Consider the following 27441-nt stretch of genomic DNA (forward strand, 5'->3'; position numbering starts at 1 on the left):
TTTTAAAAAAATACCAAAAAAAAACTCTTAAAGAATCCATTTAATACCCTATAATCAACTCCTTTCTGTGAAAAAAGAAAAGAACATATAGACTGAATGAAGATTTGGAAAATCCTTTCTTCCAAAAAGATTTGGAAGTGACATACAAACAGTAACGCCACGGGAGTGGCTGAGGCTCCTGAGGGAAATGGTAGACTGAAAAGAGGAAAAAGATCCAGAAGAAAAGGAGGCCAAGGTGCTGTGAATAATCGGCTAGAGGCGGTTAATGGCTTGGAGCTCCTCTCTGGGTCCAGGAAGTAGATGCCAGAGCTGCTCACGGGGAAGCAGGTTTCTTTCCAAGCAGAGAGTCCAGCGCCACCTGTCTCACAGTTGTAATAACTTTCTGCTCTCCGTTCATCCATTTCATTTACCTCTTACACTTGCTCTAACGCTCCACCTCAAGGCAGAAAAGAGGAAACCAATACGGAACGTTCAGCGTCACTACACACGTTCCTCGTGAGCGACTAACTGAAACACGAGCCAACCAAGCAGAACGGCACGCCTGCGTCCACGAGACGACCCGTTTTCGGCCTGCATCTGAAACACCCCTCACAGCATGTCCTGGGGCTTGGACCAGAAATCCACTTATTGTGATCTATTGGTGACTTCTGAAAGGATACCTAGTCGGCTTACAGAACAAAGAATCCGTAGGATTGCTACGTCACGACCCTCCCCACTTTGTGTGCGTTCGTGTTTCCACCTCCCCACTTTGTGTGCGTTCGTGTTTCCACCTTGTTCTTTGAGAACTCCGGCGGACAACACTGATGCTCACCCATATCCCTCACTCGCCAGTCTAGTGTCATTTCCTAGTATTAACTGCCAGCACCTGGCGAACCACAGGTGACAGGCCCCGAGCTCTGCCCCAGCTCCCGCCACTTGGAAACTATTCATTTTCTATGGTTGCCACAACAAATGCCCGCAAAGCTAATGACTTGAAACAACACACATCTACTATCTTACAATTCTGTAGGTCATTAGTCCAACATGGCTCTCACCAGGTTAAAATCAGGGGGTCAGCAGGGCCGCAATCCTTTCTGTAGGCTCTGGAGGAATATCTGTTCCTTGCTCATTTGGGTTGTAGGCAAATTCAGTTCCTTGAGGTTGTAAAACTAAAGTCACTGTTTTCTTCCTCCATCTTCAAAGCCAGCAGCAGTGGGCTGCATCCCTTTCACACCCCGAATCTCTCCTCCTCCCCTCTCCTCCGTCGGACCCAGCCAGCAATGACTCTTACTTAGGGACTCAAGTGATGAACTTTGCTCAGTGTCAGGCAGCTAGGAAGCAGCAGCACCTGGTTTGAAGCCCAGGTAATTCAGGCCCTTAATCACCCGAAGACTCTGCTTTCCTAACAAAAAAGAGCAAAGAGAAAGCGGTGTCACGCCAGCCACGTGGTAGACTGAGGTGGAAGAAATCTCAGTTCTACTGACCTTGTCCTTACATGTGTTGATATCTTGTTCATCATAGATATTTTGCATTCATTTTGATTTTTAAAATATTTCATAAAGATGTTATTATCTCAATTACTGCATTTTTGGCACCTCCCCCCGCCAAAAGCATGTGCCCGACGTGAGGGCCTCCCTCCCCTCTCCCTCCTCCCTGCGCCCTGATAGAAAAGGACACATTGCTGATGGCCCTTATGGGAATCTAGGTGTGCAAACAACTCTCCCAGATTCAGATTTATAAGCTGCTTCACGTGACAGAAAATGGCGCCAAAACTGGTCATAATATTCTGAAACAGACAGAGTAGGCAGTCTTATCTTTGTATTTCCCATTGGTCCAGAGCAGAGGTGAATTATGCAGGTAAAGAAGACAGGACTTATCTTCTCTGTCCTGCACTGGGTTTAACTTTCCAGGAGTGTCGCCAAACATCTTCAGAATCTCCTTTGATCAGAAGAGGGAGCTGTAGTTTTGGTTTCCCGAGCACCTAAGGCTTTGGGCTCTTTCTTTCTTTCTTTTGTAAACAGAGGATGAGTATTAAGGAGTCTGTATAAAAGGCCAAGTTACTGTCTGAGTGGCTCACACCTTTGCTGCTGCAAACACCTGTCTTCTGTCTCCTTTCTTCCTTTCTCTCAAGCAGCCATCTTGAGAGAAGTTCCCTTCTCTGAGCCTGGAACCAATGCTTTAACCCTCTGCGGCCACTAGAGGGCCACTGACACCCACTGAAATGAATTTCAGATTCATGAAATTTAATAAATTGGTAATGATTTACTCTATAAAAGCATTCTTTTAAGACAATGGCTTCTTTAGGTAATCTTTTAAAGATTTTGTCTCTTTGGTACTCATTTTATATAGTATTCACTTCAATCTCATGATCCCCGAGCAAGTCCAATTAAATTTAAAGGAAAAGGTTACGTACACAGCCCCCGTGTAGTCAACAAATATTTAAACACTGTGGCCTGCGTTCTGTAAAAGTCCATGCCAGACAGGGAGACCACAAAGTTGAGAAAGACTCAACCCTTGTCTTCAGGAATAGACGAATTCGAAGGGTAATTTGTTGCCATATTGGATGGTAAGTGTCAGAGCAGACCCAGGCACAGGAAAGGCAGTGCCGGGGAGACAGAGCACTACTTTGTGGGTGGGGAGTGGGGTCAGCTAAAGACAACGCTCACAGAAGGAATATGACCTATGGCTGGGATGTAAAGCAACATGCATCTCCTGCGTAAGCAGGGCAATCTGAATACGCTTCAAGTGTTCATTACTTGAGAGTTAGGGAGTCTGAAATCACCCCACACTCTCCCAAGGAGATTTAGCCACCACTGGATTTATCAGAGAAAACAAACAAAAACCAGGAAATCCCCAAGACCTGACTGCATTAGAAATCTAAAGGAACCTACCAAACACCACCAAATCTTTGAAACCCTTTAAAAGATATTTTTCATTTTAGAAAAAGTAAACACAGAATATATTTTCTCCAAAAGCCATGCCGTGGAGTCTGACAGGGAACCTCTCTCCCCTCCGACTTTTAGAAGCCAGAGGAATCGAAAACAAGCCTAGTGGGAGTCATCGCGTGTCCTGCTGGTGCAGTAGCCCTTCCCTACGGCACAACAAGGAGCTGCTGGAGTCATTAAACAAACGATATGCCTGCCAGTCCAAAGGTCAGGGCGCTGCCCTCTGTCCTGGGCCCTGAGCCAGTGCAGATCAGAGGACAGTCAAGGGACTTTGAGCCCCAGGAGACTTTGGTTCAGCCCCTGTGTCCCCAGGAGCTGCCAGGACGGTAAACCAGAGCATGGCCATCTGGGTGGAGAGACCCACCGGGAAAACCACGTGCCCCCCTGCCCCTGGCCCCGGACCAGCAGGGATTCACAGGCAGCGGGAGACGGCAGCCAGGCCCGGAGGGTGGGAACAGGCAGCGTGCTCAGGAAATGCTGACCAAGCCACATAGGGGACCAGAGCTCGGGGAAGGTGTGGGGGACTCAGCAGGCCCAGTGGCTCAGGCTCCAGGACAGACTTCACTGGGGCAGCGATCACTAAGCTTCCAGGAGGGACACTGAGGTGGTAGGAGGTATTCTGAAGCGGGACAGTCAGCAGAAGAGGGTGACAGAGTAGGAGGGGAGGCAGTGACAGAGGGCACCCCCGAATGAAGGGGGCTTGGAGGACCCCGTTCAGCTCCGTGAGCGACCTGCGGGCCCTTTGAATTTCGGCCGAAGCCCCAGGACCCTGGGGAGCAGAGCCCGGGGACTGAGAGCAGAGTCCGGCTCACTTAGATAATACACAGCGTTAGGGCTCAGACAACAGCAGTGACACAGACAGGAAGGGTGGCCTCTGCCCCCCACACACACTGAACCCAGCGCAGCCGCGGGGCCCAGAGGCCGGGAGGACAGGCTGCGGCCCCTGTGGCCCAGCCATTGTGGAGTGACTAGGGCTGGCAGGAGGTGGCTTCTGGGGGGCTGCTGGAGGCCAGCAGCCCCCGTGGGAGGGACGTCAGCTGGGGCCCTGTGAAGTACCCCCGGGTCCGTGAGACCACACGCGCCCTCTGGGACCTGCAGACGTACTTACAGGTGCTCCAATGGGAGCTGGAGGTCCCACATTTGTAGGGGGTGGGGGACGGAGGGGGCCAGTGAGGCCCAGTGACATGTGTCGTAGGGGGATCTCTCTGGCCACAATGCAGAGGATGAGGGGCAACTGTAAGCTCCTTAAAGGCAAGTCCACGTGTTCTCATCTTTGTGTAAAAGGGGGGGTGCGCTCCGGGCGAGGCAGGGAGGAGGCGATGGGGTGTGGTACCCAAGGTCCAGGAGAAAATATCAGCAAGTTTTTGGACTCAGGTAACAAGGACAGGTTGTCAAAGAGGAGTTTGGTTTGGGGAACCCTGAAGGTGAGGGGCTGGGAACCAAGGCAACACGAAGCAGTGAACCGTCTGAGAGCAGTAGCCAGCAGGCGCTCTTCCGGTGCGAGCACCGTGGGCTGTGTCCCATAACTGGAACGGGCTCCGCTTCCCAGCACGGTCGGAGGGGACGTGAGCGACGAACACCTAAGAACAATTTGTAAATGGCTCGCCGATCATAAACCGTGCTTCTGACACACTTGAGGGCACTTACAAAATTCCATTCTTCGCTTCCATGTTTAGAAACACCTTGGACACTGTGTTTACATCATTAGCCTGTTCTGTTGACGCAGAGAAATCTTCCAGAAGACAGCTCAGCTTAGCTTCCTACGTGAACCAGTTCTGAAGGCTGAGGCTGGCCATCTGGTCTCTGAAGGGCATCTGGATAAAGGAAGAGCTCAGGGCGGCCGGAGGACGAGAGCTGCGCATGGAGCCAGAGGCCCGCGAGATCAAACGGAGAGTTTCAGAAGGTGGAGAATAGCATCCTCGCTCCTCTAAAGAGGAGTGATTTGATCCTGGGATTACCTTTTAATTTTGAATTTCATCTACTTCTTCTCCATTTGGGTGCAATCAAGTCCTAAGAGGAGGCTTATGGCCTCCAAATAATTTAAATCAGGAACCACTGGGTAGAGGTGGTAGAACAGCCTTATGTCAACACGGGCACCGCTCAGCAGCACGGCCCGTCTGTCGTGGAGGCAGAGGTTACAGAACTGGGAAGAAGACCGGAGCTGTCACTTTCCAAGGGTCAAGTTCTTGCCCCTTCCCCATGCCAGACGCAAAGCTGACGCACACAGCAGTGAGTAGAGAGCCGTGGACCCACTGACGTCTGTCCTCCCTAAAATCCTCGTGCCCAAGGAGGAGGGGAGCATCATCACTCCATCGCTTCTTCCCAAGGACGGGGGTTATCTCCGTCACGACCGGCCAAGGGCTTGGGAGCCCCAGTGGCACCGCATGTGATGCTGTGAATTAAGACAAGCAGGAGAGAATGTAGGACGTGTCAGGCTAGACTGCCGTGCCCTTCTGGAAGCCGTCAGGCAACCCAGAGAGCCACAGAAACTCGAGATGTTCACTTGTAGCTACTCTGCCTTGGATGGTGAGGAGAAGAGGGCAGATGTCCCCTCGTATGCTGGGAGGTTTCCCGCATCAGGAGCCCCATGGTGGTTAAAAGCACGGAGCCTGGGGTTCCTGTTAAATGAGAGACTTGGAATAAGTTTCTCAGTCGGCTGCTGGCTCTGTTTCCTCATCAGTAAATCTGGGATATTTGCAGCTCCTTCCTCAAAATCTTACTGGGAGGAGCGCAATGAGGGAGCAGATATCCAGCAGGCAGACGGCTCAGCAAGGGCTAACAATCATTGTTGTCGTCTCCTCCCTGGAAAGAGAAGCGGGCGTCACAGCAGTCGTGTGGGGTGCGCGGCAGTCAGCGTCACTAGACAAGAACACATGCCTTGGTGTGACCATCTTATGTCACAACAGTCACGTTCTGCACCAGTGGGGCTCTCAGTCCCTTGACCGGTCGTGAGGGAAATAAGGCCCGTCCTCGGGAAGAAGAGATGGAGAGAAGCAGATCCCAGGCCAGGAGCGGGGGTTGGGGGGGGCGCACCGTAACAACGGTGGAGCCCCGGGGTGGAGCTCCACCAGCCACCGCCTTCTGCACTCCATCGGGCAGGCAGAGGATGCTGGTGTGACCTTCCCCAGGGCCTGGGGTCCGGGGTGGGGCAGGAGGGGCACTTCTCTCTTCATTCACAAAACTCAAATGCATGGGTCTCCTGATTTTCTTCTCAAGTGCCTAATGTAAGGAATGCTCAGTTTAGCCAACATCCATGAGAAAAAATACAAACACAAGCAATTTTTAAAAAATCCATAGGAAAGGAAAAGTTGAAACACGGTGTCTGTAAATGACTCAGATTTCTGCCACTCAGAAAAGGGAAGCTGATCAAAAAATATCCCTTCTTGCTGTTGGGAACAAAATCCCTTCTGCGGGTCCCCTTTCCCGGGAGAGTCTCAAGGTCAGAGCATCTGTGTATCTTCGCTAAGATGTTTGTGAAATAAGGAAATGGCTTGCCCTTCTTTGAGCTCCTCACCTGATTTGCTAAACATCGTAATCACAGAATAAAAGGCTCTGGGATTTAACATTCTCCTCTGATCTCTTATCCCTTCCACTTGCTGCTCTCTCTTGCTGCCCCATGAACTTCAGGTTGCCCGCGTGTGGACGGGAAGCCTTGGTGACAGAACAACCATGCAGGTGACCGGGTCCTGCGGGTTCTCTGCCTCTGGACGCATCCCCTCCCCCTGAGAGCACGGAGCCCCCTCTGCAGGGGTTCTGGCCCTGGGCCAGCTGCGTGTAGCCCGGGCGCCCTGGGAAGGCTGCTCTCACCGCCCACCGTCCTCATGCTCGGGTTTCACTTCCGCACGCAAGCTATGTTGGCACGTTCCCTTAGAACCAAATGCTGTGGAATCTCACCTGAGTTTGTTGTGGAGAAACTTTGGTGCGTGCGCTGCAGGCCTGGAGGCAGATTGCAGGGGTGCAGGAGGGCTGGTGCAAGTCACTGGGTGGGCCGCCCGCCTGGGAGGGGCACTGGCTCTACCTGGACAGTATGAGCTTTGAATCCTGCCTCTGCCCTCTTACAAACTAAAACCCGAAAAACAACTTCGCTGCTCTAAACGTGGGCTTACTCGTCGGTAAAATGATGGTAATTGTTGGGGGTTAGCTGTGTCTCCCAAAAAATATGTGCATGTGGCCTTATTTGGAAATAGAGTCTTTGCAAATGCAATTAATATGTAAATTAAGATAGGTCATGCTGGATTAGGCTGGGCCCTAAATCCTATAACTGGTCTCCTTATGACACAGAGAAACCCAGGGGAGAGGGAGGCAGACTGGAGAGATGTGTCTGTAAACCAAGGAACACCAAGGATTGCCACCAGCAGGGCGAGGAGGCGGGAGGCATCCTCACCTGGAGCCTTCAGAGGGCACCTGGCCCCGCCGACACCCTGTGCTGGCACTTCTGGCCTCCAGAACTGTGACAGAGTAAGTCTCTCTGGAGTACTTTGTCACAGCAGCCCTGAGAAACTGGTACAGTAACGAAACCCAGTTCCCAGGCTGGTTGTGAGGATTAAATGCGATTACGTAAGAAAATGCTTACTGAGTGTTAGATGTCGGCCCTTTTCTTTCCTCCTCCCCAGGGACTGGGAATAGAAACACACTCAGGAAGGGCTTGAATAGCCTTGCTGTCACCTGAGAACTCAAAAGTAAGAGCTCCTGGGCCCTGATCAATCTGATTGAAAATGCACAAATTACACGCAGCTGCATCTTGTGCTGCAGGAGAGATTTTAGGTCCGAACTGGTGACTGGATGCTCCCATTGGCCCAAGTCCTGGCAGGTTGGCCCGGGAAGGTGGGAGATGAGAATAAAGATGCCACTGAGCTGACTGTCCTGCTCTGATGGCAGAGGGACCTGAGGCCAGTCCCCTCCCAGACCTCCAGGGACAGGTCTGTAAGACAAGGGACACTGGCCAGACAATCTCCAAGTCCTCTTCAAGTGGCTTCTGTGGCATCAGGAGTCCAAGATTTGGGGGTCCAGGAACCCCAAAAGACCAGCCCCCAAGCTGGTGGCACCTTACATGTTGTGCTGTTCCAACAAGAACATCTCAAAAACGTTCGAGAGTTGCTTGCATTGTTCCTTGGGTTTTGAGAGAAAAGTATCCCACTTATTTTAAACTGCAAACATATCCAAATGCACAAGGTACTGGTGTAAACAAATTAATGTATCAGGGAATAATTGTAGCCTGTTATAACTGCACAATTGAATAACTTGTAACGGTGAAAGGCTCCCAAAAAGAAAATTTCTCTCCTGAACAAAAGTCATGACTCCAGGCACTGAAATTCAGGCAACGATTTCCTAAATGGGGCACCTTAGCTTTGTGGATCTGATGCATTATGAGGGGAAAGAGTCCTTAGACTGAGGTTGTATTAAAAAATAAAGAATACACCCAAATAAGGTGGAGTTTTAGATTCCTTAAAGGGATCTTGCACTTTAAAGCACTGAATTGGTTTGATCAAATATCAGTCTGAGAAGAATATTAGCGTGAATCCACAAGCCAGGAAAAAGATCAAGTCCCTTCTGAGATTGTTTCTAAAAGTAAACTATCCAAGAAAGATAAGTTTAACATCTCCTTCTGCATCTTTAGAAAACAATCAACTCATCTTAAAATGTAGTTTAATAGTCGAATATAAAACACATGTTTTCACAAACGGCAAGATTTCTGTTTCTCATATCTAAATAATATCCCATATATAGATATATATATAGTGCACACATTATGTACACATATGCCACACTTTCTCTATCCATTCACCCATTGACAAACCCTTAGACTGTTTCCATATCTTGACTATTGTGGATAGTATGGCAGTGAACAGGGGGGTGCCGATAGCTCCCCCATATCTTGTTTTCATTTCCTTTGGGGTAAATACCCAGAAGCGGGATGGCTGGATGATATGGTGGTTCTATTTTTCAGTTTTTGAGGAACGTCCACACTGTTTTCTACAGTGGCTGCGCCAATTTACATTCCCCCCGACAGTGCACCAGGGCACCCTTTTCCCACACCCTTGCCAACACTGGTTATCTCTTTTCTCTTTGACGGTCGCCATCCTTACAGGTGTGAGGTGATAGTTCACTGAGGTTTGGACTTGCATTTCCCTGATGATTAGTGATGTTGAGCACCTTTTCATGTGCCTGTTGGTGACAACACGGATGGATTTTGAGGGCCTTACGCTAAGTGAAATAAGTCAGACGGAGGAAGACTAACACTGCATGGTATCACTTATATGTGAAATCAAAAAAAAAAAAAATCAAACCCATAGAAACAGAGCAGGCAAGTGGTTGCCAGGTGCTGGGGGTTGGAGGAAATAGGAAGAGGTTGGTAAAAGGGGACAAACTTTCAGCTATAAGATGCATAAGGTCTGAGGATCGAATGCACAACTTGTGGGAAGCCGTCAGCTCACGCATCGCAGGCCTGAGAGCCAGGGCTGGGGGAAGACACGCCACAGGGACAGGCACACGGGGCGCCCAGATTCTCCTCTCCAACATGCGTGTCTGGATCCCATTCAGGAATAAACTGACACCCTACGTAACAAATTAATTTCACGTAAGTCTGGCCTTTAACTTCAACTGTCAGAAACCAGCTCAAGCAAGTTTAAACATAAAAGAAACTCAACAGCCCTGGCATGCAGGCTGGAACTGCCCAGTGTTGGGCAGGATCACGGAGGTGGTGGGGCCTCAGGACACCTGAGCCAGGCCTCTGCTCTGCCAGGAAGCCACTCTGTACTATGGCTCCATTTGCTCTCAGAGTGGCCAGCTTCCTTCGAGGCCCAGAAAAGGCTGTGATGCTCTGGCCTCCAAGCCCACAGCCTCCGAGCTCAGGGGACCAGCTGCTCCTCAGCAGGAAGTCTAGGAGACAGCCACCCTAGGCCCACCACCTGTGCCTTGGTGGGAGCGATTCCACCAGAGCCACATGGTTGGAACTGGAGTGGCGGGGGAGGGGGGAGCCACCCCCCCACAAATAAGTGGCAAGTTGCTGGGGAAGGGGAGGGCGCGTTCTCACCTGGCAACACACAGACAGCCATCATGCGGTCATCCAACTGACAAGCAAGCAAGCTGATTTGGGGCATTTATTTTTTTTTAAGACAACCTCCTGGTGTCAGAACATACGAAACTCCGTTTTTATACCTTTTTAATCAAGGGTGCTCTATGTTGAGAACGTCTATTCAAAAACATCTTTCCTTCAACAGCCGTTCAAGGCATGCCTAGCCCCATACTGAAGAGCCATTGATCAGAAGACACAGTCCTTCTTGAGAGCCTTCTTAAACTGTCATTGGGAGACTTAGCCTCTGAGAACCTCAGTTTCTTCATCAGAATAATTGAGATGATTAACACCCACCTTCCCCTTTGTAACAAGGAGATATGGTATCCCCCACTCTCTAAAACATCCAGCATCAGTTATATTCCATCAACTTTTTGATGTTAAACATGTATTACTCTAAGTAACTTTCATTTTGGAATTCCAATTACGGGAAATATTATTTACCTTCAGTTTTCCACCATATTAAATTTATAATGATAATATCTGTAACAAGTTCAAATTACATTTGAAATATGATAGACAGTTTGGGACAGATTCAGTTACCCAACTAAATTAGTTAATAGTTAATCAGAAATATCATGTCTCAATTATTCTGAATAATTAGAGGCCTGCGGTAATAACAGCAGGATGAGAAAAATTAAGTTTTTGGAAATGAAGTTAAAGAAAGGAGAGTTTTAAATAATATTCAAAGTATTTTCAAGTTTTTTAATGCGAATGAGGTCACTCAAGTATGACAAACTCTCTATGAGGTGCAATGAGGTAGGCCTTGACCTTTACTGATATGTTACTTTTTAGACAAAGCTTAATTAGGAAGTAATTGGTCATGGTCTTTAGGTTTTAAGAGCACTTTTGAACTTTGGAGATTAAAAGCTGCCCTGCTTAAGTGGCCTGGGAGCGAGCAACTCACTTTTTCTCAGGGCCATGAGATTGGTAAAACTTTTGTCTTTCATTGGCTCTGACAGAGCACCCGGGAGTCCCTTCTAGAAGATTCTACCAAATAAAGGGCAGCAGGGACGGGGAATGGGAGCAGGAGGCAGAGGGCAGTCGCAGTTCACGCAGACATTTACACCAGTGTAATGTCAGTGGGATTCAGATTGCAAGACACTTAGTTTTTCTTGCCCAAAGAGCAGATGTTTTTAAGATCTTGAGTATTGCCCACCAAAAATAAATTGATATGGAACAGTGAGAGATGGCATTCTATCAGAAAACCATACCACTTGTGTGACATGGGAATATAATTTCTAAGCCCAGGATAATCCAAAGAGGGTACCATGCCATTCAAATGGCAGAAATCAAAATGTCGGGGAATACACAAGGCCCACCAGTTTGGTTCGGTAAACAGCAAACAATGAAATAACTCCTATTCATGTCTGCTCCGTTCCACTCAGCGCTAGTAGCAAAAGCAGCTGAAGACGATAAATACCCACATTTGGTAATAAAAATGCTGAGCGTTCAATAATAAAGTTACTTAGTTTCTTGCAAACGTTCATCGGTAAGGTGATATAATTTTATTGTGCTGCATGCACTCAGAATTAAAGATCTTCCTAGGAGAGACATAAAGTGAAATAATAGAATTATTACAAAATGTTTAATTTGAACTAGTGCCTGCTGTGTAATCCATGTCACTTTTGAAAATGCAATTATATATCAAAATAACCACAGTTCTAACCGTGGGAAATGATGTATGTAAGAGAAACCCTGTTTTCAGATGTGCATGTCCAATAATGATGTTGTTATTTAGATCTTGGCTAGTATTCCAGATTTAGAATATTTTCCACTCTCAAAATAGAGCATGTATTTGTATGTGAACTGTATCTCAATAAAGGTGTTTAAAAAAAAACCAAAATAGGGCATGAAATGTATTTAAAAATACACACACATACCAACAAAAATGACAGATAAAGCATGTATACCTTCAAGGAATGTTTTCTAAACTATGGTTCATTGTTTAGATTTCATCAATCTGAATGTGCTAAGATTCTGGCACAGAACTTGTGCCCAGAGAAACGTCACCTTACTAACAAAAGCCTGATGAAAGCTGACATTTATTGAACACTTACTGAACACCATGAGATGCTCCGAACACTTACAGGAACTAACTCAGTGAATTCTCACCATGACTCTAAGAAGTAGACAGTATTTATTACTTTCTCTGTTCTCTGAAAGACGAAACTAAGACACAAAGAGTTTGTACAAATCGCCTAAGGTCCTCCAGTTGGTGAGGGACAGAGACAGCAACTGGGCTCAGGCAGCATGGCTCCAAGAGCAGATGCTTAAGTCAGGTCTAGGTTAGTAGCACCCCAACAACCAACGCCAAGTGCCTGCTCCGTCACCCAGCCAGAGCCCACCTGGAGTGGAGGCCTCTTGGTGGCCCTCCGGCCATATGCCTGCACCACTGTGCGCTCCTTTAAAATTCCACAAAAGATGTGGAAAGGCATTGAACTGAGAGTTGGAATAAAGTAGCTGTGAAACACTGGGGTCAGCCCAAAGCGCAGCTCAGACACCTCCCAGCACTACCATCACCAACATCTTGGAGCCCTAGGAACTCCATGGACTTCCTTCCAGAGTTGATTCAGGTCAGGATCACTTCTAGGAATGAATTTGGACAAGGACTCCCAGGGCAACATACAGCAAGGCAAGGCTGCCTGGCTGGCAAGTGGCCAGGTGCTAGACCGCCAAACGCTCCCCCAGGACCATGAGCCTGGGGGGATGGAAGCAGGGCCTGCTCCCTCCCTTGCCTGACCCTAGAGAGGAAATTCTGGAAGTTGTTCTATGCATTCTTCTCCATCCCATCAGCAGTCCTCCCTCAAGACTAGAATAACTCATATGGTCCTGTGTTATGTCTCTGATGGGGTGAAAACTTTCTAGAGAGAAAGGTTCCATGGCCATTCCCAAAAGATACATGGATGTCTAGCAGGTAGAGACATCCCTAACTAGCCCTAAGCCTCCCTCCAAATCACAACGCAAAACCACGAATCAATAAAAGTGCTCGCTTTCAACTTCTGCTCTAAACACCTGCGCCTGCTAATTACTAATTAACATAATTACTGCTTTCTCTTTTGCATTCATATATTTTGGTGCTAAGATTTATCAACAGCTTACCTAATTTCAACCTGTTCCCCTAGGCTATCAAAACATGGCATTTACTCCACCTTCAAAGCTTCTCGGTTGCCAAAAAGGCAGATAAAGTTTGAAATACTGCTTCGTAAAATAGAAGTTACAAGAGAGTAACGGAATGACTTTCCAAAACCTGGGCTTCGAGAAACATTAGATGCTTTTATAATCTTAGTGTTCCAAACAGAGGCTATTGCACTGACAGTTAGAAGGCTGAAAGTATTACTAGCACAAAGAACAAAGTCAGCTCTCCGGACAGTAGGATTTAACAAGATGCACACCTTCGGCCATGCCTACCAACTGTATTTAAAGGGTACACACACACACACACACGCCAGTGAAAAGGGAAGTCCCTCATTTCTTCTGCACTTAATCTTGATCTGAAACTTTAAAATTTAGTAAACCTCCATCTTCTTATATAAAGAGGGATACAGTAGTAAAAATGTATTTAACTTATGAATACTTTTTGGTTATTAAATTGGTCTCTAGTATCTTAACCAAGCAGTGAGCAAAAAGAAATAGAAGATTAACTTCAAAGGAGTATCATGGTTCTTGCTACAAGACCTATTCAGTGAAGAAACATTTCAAAAACCATAACTAACTCGGGATGATTTTTGATTAAATTAGGGATAAAATACAAGATGCCCTGCTTAACTGAGACAGTTCCTCACACAGGTGGCTAATATGGTGTGGGCTGGGGGGCAAGAATGACCTTGTCCCAGGAATGGAGAATGTGATAAGATAAAATGTTCAAAAGCTAAATTTCTACGTCAAGAAGTGACTGTATCTCATAGCTCATACTCTTTCTATTGTCCTTTATGACTTTTTCAGAAATATGCATTCAAAGCTAGTATTTACTGATAAAGGATGGGTATCAAAAAATCCATCTGAAACAATTTTCTTTCTACACTTCCAATTTGATTTTTTTTTTAATCAGGCTACATGTCTCAACCAATACATTTGAAGTTCTAATATTACAGGACACTGTGAGCATTGAATGGTTGCTGCCTAGCCTTCAATTTTATTGGACTTGAGATGATCCGTTCTATAGGATGTCTCTGGTACTGGAGTCTGAAGACCTGGGCTTGACCCTTCTTGCATCTTTCATTAGCCCTGTGGTCTGTTTCCTCAAGTGCAGAACGAAGTTGTAACACCCTCTGCGTCAGCCAGCATGGGATCAGGAGAACAGAAACCAGGGTGGGTGTGTAAGGTTGAGGGAATCAGAGCAGGTGGATTTGCTAAGCAGGTGATGGAACTCAGGCCATGCAGGGATCAGGGAGGCAAACCAGAGCATGCAAGCCGGTAGAGGGAAGAATGGAGGGACAGAGGGAAGGGCGGTGGAGTTACTACAGGCCTTGCCAGCAGAGTTAGAGCCACCGTGATGCTGCTTGAGGCAGAGCGAGGGCAGCACACCCTGCTCCTCTCCTTCCTTGCCCGAGCCTCCCACTAACTGAGCTCAGCCAGGTCAGCAGCCTCAGGAAGTGATGTGTGCTCCTGTGACATGGCAGCGGGAGGGCAGGCAATGCACGTGACAGCAAACAGGCGAGGACCAGGCTGGTGACCCGTTCAGTGCCTTCGAGCCAGTTCTCTCTGCCACCCACGTGCAACTTGCACCGCATGGTGAGGGAGCCACCCTTCATACAAATGAGGATGCCCCCATCCCCTGCAAGGGAAGAGGACATGCAGGCCCCCTCATCAGGTCCACAGAGGCCCCTCATGGTCCAGGGACCCATCTGTTAACACTGCACCAAATCACCATCAGAAATAGCAGGGTGAAACCATAACCCAAGTGTGTGGAGCAGCTCCTGGTCTGAGCTGTACTGGTCGCCAGGCCAGAGTCAATGTGGTCAATCCTGACTGTCAAAGGTTCCCGTCTGTAAATTCATCTACTCGCTACGAGCAACCCGTAGCCCCCAAGTCGACACTCACAAAGCACATGCGGTCCTTGGTAGAGGCGAGCAGAGCTCCCAGCCGAGGGGGAGGGAACGCCCTGCCTTCCTGTTCCAGCTCTTACACTGGAGACTCGCGTCCTCTGTCCTGCTCTGGTTGCACCACATTTGTGCATTTGTGGGCTTTTTGTTGGTGGCTTCACGTTGAAAATGCCCCCAGGCACAGGCTGACCGCTGCCCAGCGGCGCGGAGCGCCGTGGGAGGAAGCACGTGCATGGGAGGGAGCTTGTTCAGGCCTGAGTCACAGAGCTGTTGGCCCTGAGGTCAGAGTATCGCATCAACAATACATATTGGACAAAGTGTCTTCAAACAGAAGCCCACGTAAGACAAGGCCACATCCCGACAGACTGATGCAGATGTTGCGGGTTTCCCAGGGGTGCAGTGCCTCAGCTTCATGACTCGTGCTGGTGGTGACTTCACGAAACATTACTGCTGCCAAGAATGAGGACCAACTGCAAGGCCACTCCTCCTCCTCCCACCCGCTCCCTCTCCCGGCCCCTGGCCCGCACCTCAGCCAGTCGAGGCTCTTTCCCTTGGGAGGGCAGGGGGTGACCTAAACCTTCCCACCTCAGGGAGGTAAGCCCCCTGTGGTCCTGTGTTTACTGAGCTGCCGAAGCTCTGCACTGGCCTGTACTGTAGGACGTGGAAATACTCGGCAGCATGCCTGTGATTCCCAGGACCCAGTCACACTCCTGCCGGTCCCCACTGGGTAATAAAAACCTAACTTTCCACTTGGAAATGGGATTAAGCAACCCGACCATGAGAGTACCCACCTCCCCCGACCCCCGACCTGTGGTTTCAATGGCACGAGGAACTCAAGACAGTCATGTGGTGATGGAGGTAACTTCCTAACCACCATCCTCGTGGTCCTTATCACCGGCACTTAGGTGGGACACCCTCTAGTTAGCATCCCAAAGCCTTGCACCCAACCACCATCCCAACTCTGACGACAGGTGGTGGTTTAGGCAGCCTGACACACACCCATGTCCTAGGTGGCCGATGCCCCTCCTCCACCTGCAGGAGGGGCACCACTGTGTGTTCAAACCTGGAAGCAGCCCAGTCCCATGAGCCCATCCTGAAGATCGGGCTCTGGCACTAATTCTGGATCCATGAAATTTATCAGTCAGGGGCCAACTTGAAAAACAGGCCATTCACAGATTTAAAATAGAGGGACTCTAAGGGGGAGGGCGTATAGCTCAAGTGGTAGAGCGCTTGCTTAGCATGCAGGAGGTCCTGGGCTCAATCCCCAGTACGTCCTCTAAAAATAAACCTACTTACCCCCCCCAAATAAAATAATTAAAAATACAATAACAAATAACATATTTTTAATAAACAGAGGGACTCTAATGAAGGGAACAGGTTATATGGGAGATGGAAAGGCAGAGAAGCCAAATCAAGGACACAACCAGAGATGAGTCACACGAGGAGCCGTGACCACGCTGGGCTGGAGGCACAGCGGGAGAAGGTGGGGCTCTCGCAGCTCAGGGAAGTGGGAACCACGGCAGCCTTGTCTGACAGACGCCAGTACCACAGACAGAGTGCAGCCCCTGGCTGGGACACCCAGGAAACACAGAGAGGGAACCCCTGGGGCTTTTCCCTTCCTCCTGCTTGGCTGGTCTCCAACCATTGTCCCCACTGGCTGAATCAGCCGTTCTGAGAGTCTGGGAGATGGGGCCTGCTGGGGTGGCCCCCAAGTGACACAGAACCAAACAGGGGACAGGGGAGGAGTAGATCCAATAGTAAAAACTGACAAGGACCAGGACCCTGCATGGCAGGCTTGGGGTGAGAAGAACCCAAGTACGCAAAGCAGGTTGTGCTCCAAAAGATGGGCTCCAGGGCGCAGTGATCCGGAAGACAGGGGGCGATGCTTCAGCATGAACTCCCGTGACCTGTAAACAGAACTATGACTGTGAGCAAACAAGAGGAAAGAAAATATGATGTAGGAAAGAATCAAACAAACAAATATTTATGTCAGATAAGGAGTTCGCCCTCCCAGTGTGACGCTCTGGGCACAGCAGGTCCCTTCAGTGCACAACGGGGATGAGTGTGGACTTGCTCTGAGCAGAGCTGGAGTGGGGGCCGTTGCCTCGTCCACGCACCCTCAAGTTCACAGGTACTCAGAACTGTCAAAGGCAAACACAGGTCACAGATCTCAAACCCCTCCTTTGCAACCCTGTGCGTATCTTTTCAAGTCGTATCTCAAAAGATGTCAAATCATCACTACTACCAGAAGCTAGAATAGTGGGGGTCAAATTTATCAAGCTGCAGCAGGTCATAGTGGTGACCTCGTCCAGTAATGAGCCACCTGCAAGCAACACACTATCTGATTTCAGGAGAAAGAAATCTCAGATGTTACATTAAAGGGTGGGTACAGTGTTGTGATTCCTGATTTTAAAAGTGACCATTTTGTTCCTTTTTTAAAGGAGACCTGCCAACCATGTTTTCTTTAAATTGGCTCTTGCGCAGCAAGATGGGTTCATCACCATCCGTTCCTTTACAACTGGAGAAATCTGCAACCAAAGAAGCCACGTGGCCTGTTGCGCAGGGTCACACAGTGAAAGGCGAAGCCAAATTTAAAACCCCCTTCTCCCAATTCCTAATCCAGTGCTCCTTTCTGTTGCAGCCAGTGGTGGTTGCCAAGAACAAGAGCTATGCTCTCACCCTTAGCTCGGGAGATTAAATGAGGCAATAGCAACCTTGCCTGACCCAGTGACCCCAAGGTCAGCCAGATCTGTGAACTATTGCAACAGCCCAACCTATGTCGCAAGATGAAATATCAATCACAGTTGTAACAGACCAGGCTTCAGATGAAAAATTTGTTTGAGAGAAGGTCAGACTTGAGACAACCCTTGGCTCTCATTTGGGAAGAAAGCATGCAATATTTTGAATGCCCAGTGTCACGTACATTTACTTGATCCTCTGTCTGCATCTCATCCTGGGCTCCCCTGGAACGTGAGCAGACACCCTTCGCCCTTCCTTCCTGGACCTCCGCTCCACCTGCGCTAGGGGCTCACAGCTCTGTGTCTCTAGTGACAGACGGTTCCAGCACATATAGCACATGAAAAAATTTGCTCAATAAATGAGTGCACAAATGAGTAAAAGGTGATGACCAGTTATCACACTTTCCAGGACCGACAATTCCTGTGGCTGTAAAGAGACTGTGTCACGCACACACGTTTTGCTGCTACTTTCCGTCAACCAGGCAGCATATGTGGAGCAGTAACAAGTTAGGTTAACACTCCTTGACACCGGTTTCTCATAAACTGAGAGCTGACATGCATAATTCCTAAAAATGTCTGTTGAAGAATATTTACACATGGTTTGTTATTATTATATAATAGTATTATATCGCATATATTAGCACCATATAAAGAGCTAATAGGAACATTCTCGCTTTTAACGCAGAAATTTTTCTTATATATATTTGTTAACATGACTTTTGAGCTCTTGTTTTTTAACTGATTAAGATTTTATTAAGGCTGATTTATTTAGAAAATTATTTCTAAAAAGGCAAATGAAAAGCTAAACTCGGTGAGCATTGGCGCAGACACAGATGTAACGGAATCCAGGCTTGTGAGCCTGGGTTGTTGCCAGAGGAGCCTGTGTGTCTCAAACTAGGTGTCCCTGGAGGCCGACTCCGGGACAAGCATACAGGTGGAAACAGTGTCTGTAGGAGGTGACCCGGAGTCGGGAGGTGAGGCAGGGAAGGGAGGCCAGGCAGTGAAGGTTGTGTTAGTGAGGCAGGGATGTGGTCACAGGGAACAGGGACTCAGCTAGGGCATGAAGCAGGCCTCACACTGTCCCCTGGGGAGGAGAGAGAGCAGGGTGCTCGCCCACCCACTCCTGCCCTCGCTCACTGAACTGCTCCTGCGACATCGCCTCCCTGGCTCCCCACGCCTACCCACCAGCGGGCCGGCCACGTTTCCAGGCAGAGCCAGGAGCCAACAGCGCCAAAGAGAACCAGCCTTAGGTAAGTAACTCCCCAGGTAGGCTGGGATGACACAGGCTGGATGCTGACAGCATCCGCTCTGCCCTCTGCCCTCTGCCCTCACTAGGCGTGGGAACCCGGGGCATCCACAAGACTTGGATATCATCAAGGCCTTCTCACAGCGAGTATCAGCTCCGTGCCTGGTCATCCTCCAGAACTCACAGGGTCCGAGCTTCCCTGGACGGATCTGGCCGCCCCAAGTGAGGTGTGCCGTAGCGTGGTCCAGGGATGACACTGCCATTAATGAAAACCATGGAGTCCAATTATACACACTTCTGTCAGAGAAATGCCAATTCAGAAACAAATATACTGAGAACCCAAGACACCAAAAAAGAGACCCGCTAGTACAAAACAAAACTCGCCGAAACCATGTCAGACGTGTGAGGAAACATTCCTTTCAGCTCCCCAACCGGCAGCCCACCGACCCAGTAACTAATCACGAGCGGTTCGCACCATTTGGCACTTCAGGGAAACCCAGGAGACCTGGCCTGGGCTCGGCTGAGAAGAACAGAGACACGAGGAGGGGCAGAAGTAATGAGCATGGGGGCAGGGGTGTCCTGGTCCCCGACGGGCAGCTCCTGGAGACACACGTGCAGCGGACACGGTGAACCAGCGCAGCCCCACGGCACGGCCAGGACTCCCAGCACGCACTGCAGCTGGCGAGAAACACCCAGCCCCGCCTGCACCACGCGCAGCGTGGGCACCACCTGCGTTCCGAGGCTGCCCGCCGACCCGCTGCTGCCCTCTTCCTCCATCCAGCACAGCCGGTCACCCAGGATCTGGTACTGCATCCATTCGGCTTGTCTCGTAGGCTACCTCTGCTCTGGAACATTCCTATAGCTTTCCTTTATCTGTCATGATCTTGTGCTTCTGAAGAAGAACTTCCTCCCCCCTTTTAATGGAATTGCCCTCATTTAGGGTTTGATGCACCTCTGGCCAGTAAACCACAGAAGCAACACAGTGTCCTTCTCAGGGCGTCCTGCCTGGAGATATGAGGGGTCCATCAGCCCCTCACTGGTGACACTCAGCAAGGTGTTACCAGTTTCCCCCCCGCAGGGTTACGGCTGCGTCCCCTGGAACGAGGACGCAGGCTACCGCGGCGCACGAGGAGGCCATGCACATCCGCCGATCCTCATGCGGCATTCCCCTTAGACCCAGCATCCATCAGCGACTCTCGCCCGAATCAGCCCTCGCTGTGATGACCGCCAGTGGTTTCCCATCCCCCTCACTCCCCGCACGTGGCCAGCCAGCACTGGGCGTTGCTGTCACAGTGCCCTCCTTTCTCTCCCTCTTACTCATCCTTTAACTGTTGTTACGGACTCGGGGACCCCTGTTTTCTCCGACGGTTTGTAAGTCTTACTGTACTTGTTTGGCTGCTGAAATCAGGCCAGATTTGGCCGAAGAGAGTCCCATCAAGCTGGCTCCTCGTCCTTCCTACACGCCCCATCAATTTCTTTTTTTTTCCTCCTAAATCACTCTTTATTTTGCGGCATAAGGTATCCCAGGCTCATGGACCTACGCTGTCCCAGCCCTGAAGTCACCATCAGTCTGAGGACCCCTGGCTCCTTTGGGGAAAGTACTTGGCTCCAAGGTCTGGGCACAAGTGTGCTCATCGCGCCTGACGCGTACGTGCTTCTAGGCCTGTCAGCGGACACAGCACTCCACGATGTCTTGAATGACTGGACAAATGAGTGCGTTTCTATCACAGGGGAGACCTTTCCAAGGGTCAGCTTTTATCAGGACCCGTGTTATAAAACACGGCTCTATGTTCTCTCTCAGGAACGAGGAGTCCTAGAGTTCAGGCTAAGAGAAGAAAATCAGTAAAGACACTATGATAAAGGATTGGGTTCACTGTGCAAAAGGGCACAGCTCCGAGCGGGAGCCGCCGGGACTGAGAGCCCCGCTCAGGACTGCGCTTTCAGACCGGAGCCTGGGCGCTGCTCGTGTGAATTTCGGTCCTTCCTGCGGCTTTGGACAACAAGCCACGAGGTTATCTGAACTGGAATGTGGAGCAGCGCACTTTCTGGGGCACTCGTGGATATCACAGGGCGCTACTTGGATTCCTCATCAGCCACAGAGCTGACGGCGGGAATTCAAGGACACCTGCGCACGAATCTGGGGCAGCGCTGGCTCATGTGCCCTTTCTATGACCGCACGTTATGAACAATTTCAGACGCACACAATCGTAAAAGAACCCGTGTGGCCTCACCCACCATTCTTAGCTCATCCACCCACCCCCTGCTCCCCCAAACTTTTTGGCAAGAAAATTTTAAAGCAAATTGTAAACATACTTCAATATGCATCTCTAACAGTTAAGGACAATACTAGTATCATCTCCAACAAAACTGAAAGCAATAATCTGATTACCTAAGATCATCTAATAGTACCCAGTCCATGCTTAACTTCCTGCAATTATCTCAAAAACGCCTTTTCACACTTTAAATTAAGATCTAAGCAAACAGCGCCCACACGTTGCACTTGCTGGGTAGACCCCCTAAGAGCATTTCCACCCCTAGCAGATCCCCTCTCGTTTGTAATCTCATTTACTTGTTGAAGAAAGTGGGCTCTTACAGAATTTCCCACATCCGGGACGTAGCTGATTGTTAGATCAGCTCTTAATACGTGAAGAGTGTTTAGCTCCGGAGAGATTATTCCCTGACCCAGTGAGTGGCAGACCTCGTGGGTGATGTGCTGATAAGAACTAGGAGGGACAGGGTGCGCTCCTGGGTGCCAATTAGCAGGTGACAAACTCCAAAGGAAGAGGCACGTCTAAGGCAAACACCTCCAGGGATCACGACACAGGTTCAGCGGAAAGAAGGTGGCCTGATGGGCGGGCACGGCGAGCTGGAGTGTGTTTGCTGCAGGAGAACCAAAGCCCTCTTCTCAGTGCTGTGGGAGGGAGCCGCCGAGTCCTCGCCAGGCCCCCACGGGGCGGCCGCAGCACGGCTCTCTATAAGTCGCTCTCTCTGCTCATGTTACAGGAACACTGGATTCATTCTTATCATGAACAAACAAAAACACATCTCAGCTCATTTTACAGCCTTTCAAACAAAACAAAACGCTCCTTACAGTCGCCTTTTTATGTTCGTTTTTATTTAATTGATGACTTTACCTTAACCCTTCTTTGTTTGTGTGTTTAAAACCTGGACATGTCACGAGGCCAAGCTCCACAAGCGCATCACGTGGGGAACTGGGGGCCACTCAGCTCCTCCCGACCAGCTGTCTCAAACACGGCGCATCCCAGTTTCCTCCCCGAATTAGTTTCCTGGGGCTGCCAGAACAAAAGACCACAAGCCAGGTGCCTTAAAACCACAGAAGCTTATTCTCTCACAGTTTTGGGGGCCAAAAGTCCAAAACTGAGGTGTCGGCAGGGCTGTGGGCGCTCTGAAACCTGCAAGGGAGGGAGGTTCCTTCCTCGCCTCCGCCAGCCTGGGGGCTGCTGGCAGACTCTGTCGCTCCTTGGCTTACTGATGTGCAACTAATGCCTCCCTTCATCCTCACAGGGCGTCCTCCCTGGGTCTGTCTCCCTCCACATGGTCGTCTTCCTATAAGGACAGGAGCCATATTGGATTTAGGGGTCCGCCTACTGCAGAGACCTCGTCTGATACACCTGCAACAACCCACTTCTGAAGAAAGTCACGTCCGCAGGTACTAGGGGCTTGGACCCCAACATGTCTTTTGGGGGAGACATAATTCAAGCCATGACACTCCCCTCTCACACGTGAGTAGCTTCAAATAAAGTACCGACTACCAACCTCCTCTCCACTTAAAGCCATACGTCTGCCTCGTCCAGCCTGACGTATGGACGTCTGCAGACCACCGGCACCTGGAGGCCTTGTATGATGCTGCTGTCCTGAAGGTGGCTCGTCCACATTCCCTCACCTGCACAGAACGAGTGGATGAGCGCCCACAAGCCAGGCTGGAGGAAGACTTGTCGGGGAGGAGCCCAGAGGTGCTGGGCACCAGAGGGAAGACCAGCAGGAAGCAGAGCCAGGACCCAGAAACTGCACCTGCATGAAGCCAGGCAAAGATGTAACAGTCAGAGACACTCCCAGGTGAAGCTAAGCAACCTTCTGTAAGTCACCGAGCTTCACGGAATTTGTTTCCTTCTCTGTCAATGAGACACTAACTCGGCCAGCAGGGTTGCGCGATGGAGGAGTGAAATGATGTTTGCCTGGTGCCGAGCGCACCGTGGTCTGGACACGGCAGATGTTCCCACCTGCGTCCGTCAGGCACAGAAAGGCACAGAAGAAATGCTAGAACCTGATCCAAGGACTTGCATATCCTGGGCCCCCACTTCCTCCTCCCAGGCTTTTCAGGGTGATGAATGCACTTCAGATGTGGGTGCAGTGGGGACGCCACCCTGCAGGGGGTAGAGGGGACACAGGGCAGGGTGGCCCCATCCCGGTAGCATGGGGCTTAGAGAACAGTCGGGTTTTTTTGAACCACAGACCAACCGGAAGGAAGCTGTGGGACACCTAAGTAGAACCTCGACCAGGTGTTCATGGGGTAAACGTTGCCATTTAAACTCTGCTCTGTGGCTAGATGTGGGAAAAACAAAGATGCCCAAAGGGTCCATCTGTGGCATCCGTGGGAAGATGAGATACTCCTGACTGGCGACACGCCATGTCAGCTGGGGTCAGGAGTGGAAGAGAGTAATAACACGTCACATGTGGATGAGAACCTGGGTGTGTGGTTGTCCACTGGTGCACGTGGACAGAGGTCATTTAAAAGGGGAGACTGGTCTCAGTTCGGGGACTGAAGCACCTTGCTCCAGAGAATCACTGCCCCAAACTCACGCAGAAATGAGCAAGATTGCTCTGGGGACTGCAGAAGTGAGAATGCCACCTAGCAAAGTGACTGAATTCTGCACCAGATGCTTCATGGGCTATTCTCCAGCCCAACAGATTGCACCCATTTGAACCCCAGTTCACAACAATGCATGAGCAATGACTGTATCAAAGATCTAAATGACGGTGCAGGAATCAGGAGTAAATAACCACCACACTGATAAGAAACAGCAAAAGGCAAACGGCCTGCAGTCATTACCAAATGCTTTCTACCAAACTCTACTGAACTTGAACACACTTAACACACACTGACTCTTGCCCAGTTGAGCTCGGTAGAGTGGCTTAAAGAGGCTCACCCCACATTCCATACCTGACTTTCATCCTACGTTCATTGTGGATGAACACAGATTCATTACTTCAGCGTAGATTCTGGTGGAAGAGTCTCCCCAAAACTCTATATACGTTTTTCAAAGTTAGGGGCCAACATCTGAAACAGAAGAGAAGATGGGACCATTCTTTGGGATGAAGTAATTTATATTCATAGAATATAGAAGACATGTCAGTTACAGGTCCTCAACACTATCAGACCCCATACCCACCTTTTAAAAACTATTTTGTAATGCCATCTTAATCTGAAACAGGATTCCTAGACGGTATCACTTATACATCCTTTTGAAAAGAATCACCCTAACAACCTAAATCTAATGTAAAAGCAATTCATAATGAAATACTTACTTCAACACGTAAATGCTTGGGTACCATTGTGCTAGAGGACAAAAAGGGCCCCACACATTTCCAGAATACTCCCTAGGAGGCAGTACCACCCCCACCAAAAAGCATGAAGGCTGCACTCCGTGACCAGGGCCACCGACTGGACCACGGAGACCCCCTGGCCCAGGAGGGCTCGTCCATGTGGTGCAGAAGGCTCTAGCCAATAGTTCGCAGAGCCAAAAATGTCCTTCCAGCATCTGTACTAGAGAATGCAGAACCTGTTGGCCAGCCAGAAGTAAAGAGAAGGGGTGGGGACAAAGTCACTGGGGAAATAATGGTACAAGAGAGAACACTACAGGGAAGTGGGGAGACACTCGCCCCTGGAGATGGCTCTGATCCTGCTGGCTTCCAGATCCAGCTCCATTCCTGAGCCACCAAACACTCGTTCGCATACCTTTTCTTTAAGATGCCCTGACTCAATTTCTATGCTCTAAAATCAACATGATAAAAACTGTGGAGTGAAAAGGAAGTTCTGATGAGGTGCTTTTGTTTGCTTGTTTTAAATCTACTCCATTGCTGGCTTGAGAAGTGACTTAATGGGGAGGTGAGTGCAAGCTGTGAGAGCTGCGATTTCTAATTCTCTGTCAGCCACAAATTCACTGCAGAGCTTTAGGCAAATGTACATGACATCGCATCCCTTGCAAACACCTCTTCCTCCTAGTTAAAGCCGGAAAATCTGGTACGGCTGACTACCAGTGACGTCAGGATTGGAGCTGCTGACAACCACCCATTCCCACACCTGCGAGGAGCAGGCGCCCCCACGGGCCTGCCTGCCTGACACTGCTCGTCGTGAGCCTCCCGCCGCCTTTCAGCAGAGCTCTTCTCCCAGCAGGTGCTGAGTCATCTGCATGGCAACTGCCAAGCAGGTAAGAGGTTTCCAACTTAGAAGGAAGGTGAGGGCCTGGTGAAACCACCTGCAGACCAAACCATCCATGATAAAAAGATGTAACGGCCGAGATAGGGTAGGGCTTTGTTCTGGGCTCCATTCTAATGTTAACCAAAATTTTAGAAACGAAGACTGGATAGATGTTAAAGGGTGTTTATCTGGAGTTTATAGGACTGCAGCCTGCGACACACAGATTCAAGTACTTGTGTTCTTTCAGACTCCAAAACGGGGGAGGGTTATAAAGGCAAAACCCAAAGATAACAGTTAGTTACGTAAGTTGTTTATCAAGAATGATAATTGGAGCTGCAAGAAGTGAGAGTGCTTGTTAAGTGAGGGTTGGTTGGGGACTGAAATGATTGCATAATTACAAGGGGACGGCCTTGAGACCATAAGGTTGCAACTGGCAGGTATGGCTCTGAATACAGCTGGTGGTGTCCTTGGGTCTGGTAGAGTTCATAGAAAGTTCAAGTTCTCAGTGGTGCAGAGACCAGAACCTCGATGGCCATCCGACCATTTGTCGCATGCCCAAACTGTGATTACGTTGTTATAATATCACTTTGTCATCACTGCCAAGTCCTGGTGCCTCGCAATTTGCAAAACAGCCTCGGCACACCCACTGGCACTGGAGCTGTGTTCTCCACCCCAGCTGAGGTCTATTTCATGCGCTTCACCTTTCTACCTGCCTTGCTCTCGGCTCACCTGGGTTTTAGGAGGACATCTAGGAGCAGACAGAGGCCAAGGAGCTGGGTGATCTCTAGAACCACCTGCCCTTAAACTCTGCACACGTTCCTCCACAGACAACATCCAGATCAGCCGCTCCCAGCAGCACGCCCTGAGTGAGGGGCACCAGCGTGCTGTCACAGTGCCACTCCTTCAGGAGAGACATGCCAGTTTGGATCTAGGAGCTATTTCATTTCCCTTGCTTTTCTTCCCCCCTATAAAAGGGATAACCAATTTCTGGCATGGTGCTTTTCTGCTTTAAAAAATTAATTAATTTTTAAAAATGGGCAATGGGTCACATTTTCCCTGAAAATCTGGCCCAATATTAGGTTTACTTACTGCTAGGGGTTGAATTGTTTCCCCCTACATTCATATGTTGAAGTCCTAACCCCCTCCCCCACCTTAGAATGTAACCTTATTTGGCAATAGTTACCGCAGGTGTGGTTAGTTAAGACGAAGTACTGGAGGAGGGTAGGTCCTAATCCAGTAGGACTAGTGTCCTTATCAGATGGCCTGCAAAGACACAGAAGATGAAGGCAGAGATCCAGGCGATGCTTCCACAAACCAAGAACAGCAGAGTGCCAGCAAACCACCAGAAGCTGGGAGAAAGGCATGGGTCAGATGCTTCCCCATCCCTCAGGGGAACCAGCCTGCTGACACGACACCTTAGCCGCAGTCTTCTAGCTCCAGAACTTCAAGACAATCAATTTCTGTTACTTGAGCCACTCAGGTCTGCGGTATTGTGTTACAGCAGCCTTAGCAAGCCAGTACACTTATTTCAGTTGCTTTTTGAGTTTAAACATTGGGCACCTAATAAACGACAGAAAACTACTAGTATTTACATATAAAATCCATAACGAGGGCCATTTCTCATCGCCATACTTAACAGCTTTTACTAAAAGGAAAAGATTTCGTATGACAATATTTATCAGAAACTCCAACTGTGGGCCCCACTCATCAAAATCTGATCTTCTCTAAGAATACTCCTGACTTTCCCAACATGCTGATGTGGTGTGTTTTGAACAGAAGGGATTAAGGGTAGCAGTTGTACCATGAGAAATACCACCCCCCACGCACACTCTAACCCAGAGCAGCCAACGGAACAGAGTAACTGCCGGTTAACTACTTGGTGTCCAAATCAATCAACTCACCATCAGATGCTTCCCTCTCACGCCTCCTGTTCTCGGCCTTCTCTGGGAAGGTTGACAGTAACACAGGTCAACCTCA

General features: G+C 49.3%; 1 long non-coding RNA gene across 1 annotated transcript; it reads right to left on the reverse strand.

Moving 5' to 3' along the window:
- Positions 1–15654: 15654 nt before the first annotated feature.
- On the reverse strand, positions 15655–26755 carry LOC141575633 (uncharacterized). Its single transcript, XR_012503312.1, has 3 exons — positions 26648–26755; positions 24208–24324; positions 15655–23057 (listed from the first exon to the last, which is right to left on the reverse strand). It is a non-coding gene; the product is annotated as an uncharacterized LOC141575633 (long non-coding RNA).
- Positions 26756–27441: the final 686 nt, after the last annotated feature.

Source organism: Camelus bactrianus, chromosome 30, assembly GCF_048773025.1.
Source record: "Camelus bactrianus isolate YW-2024 breed Bactrian camel chromosome 30, ASM4877302v1, whole genome shotgun sequence".
NCBI classification, from domain to species: Eukaryota; Metazoa; Chordata; class Mammalia; order Artiodactyla; family Camelidae; genus Camelus; species Camelus bactrianus.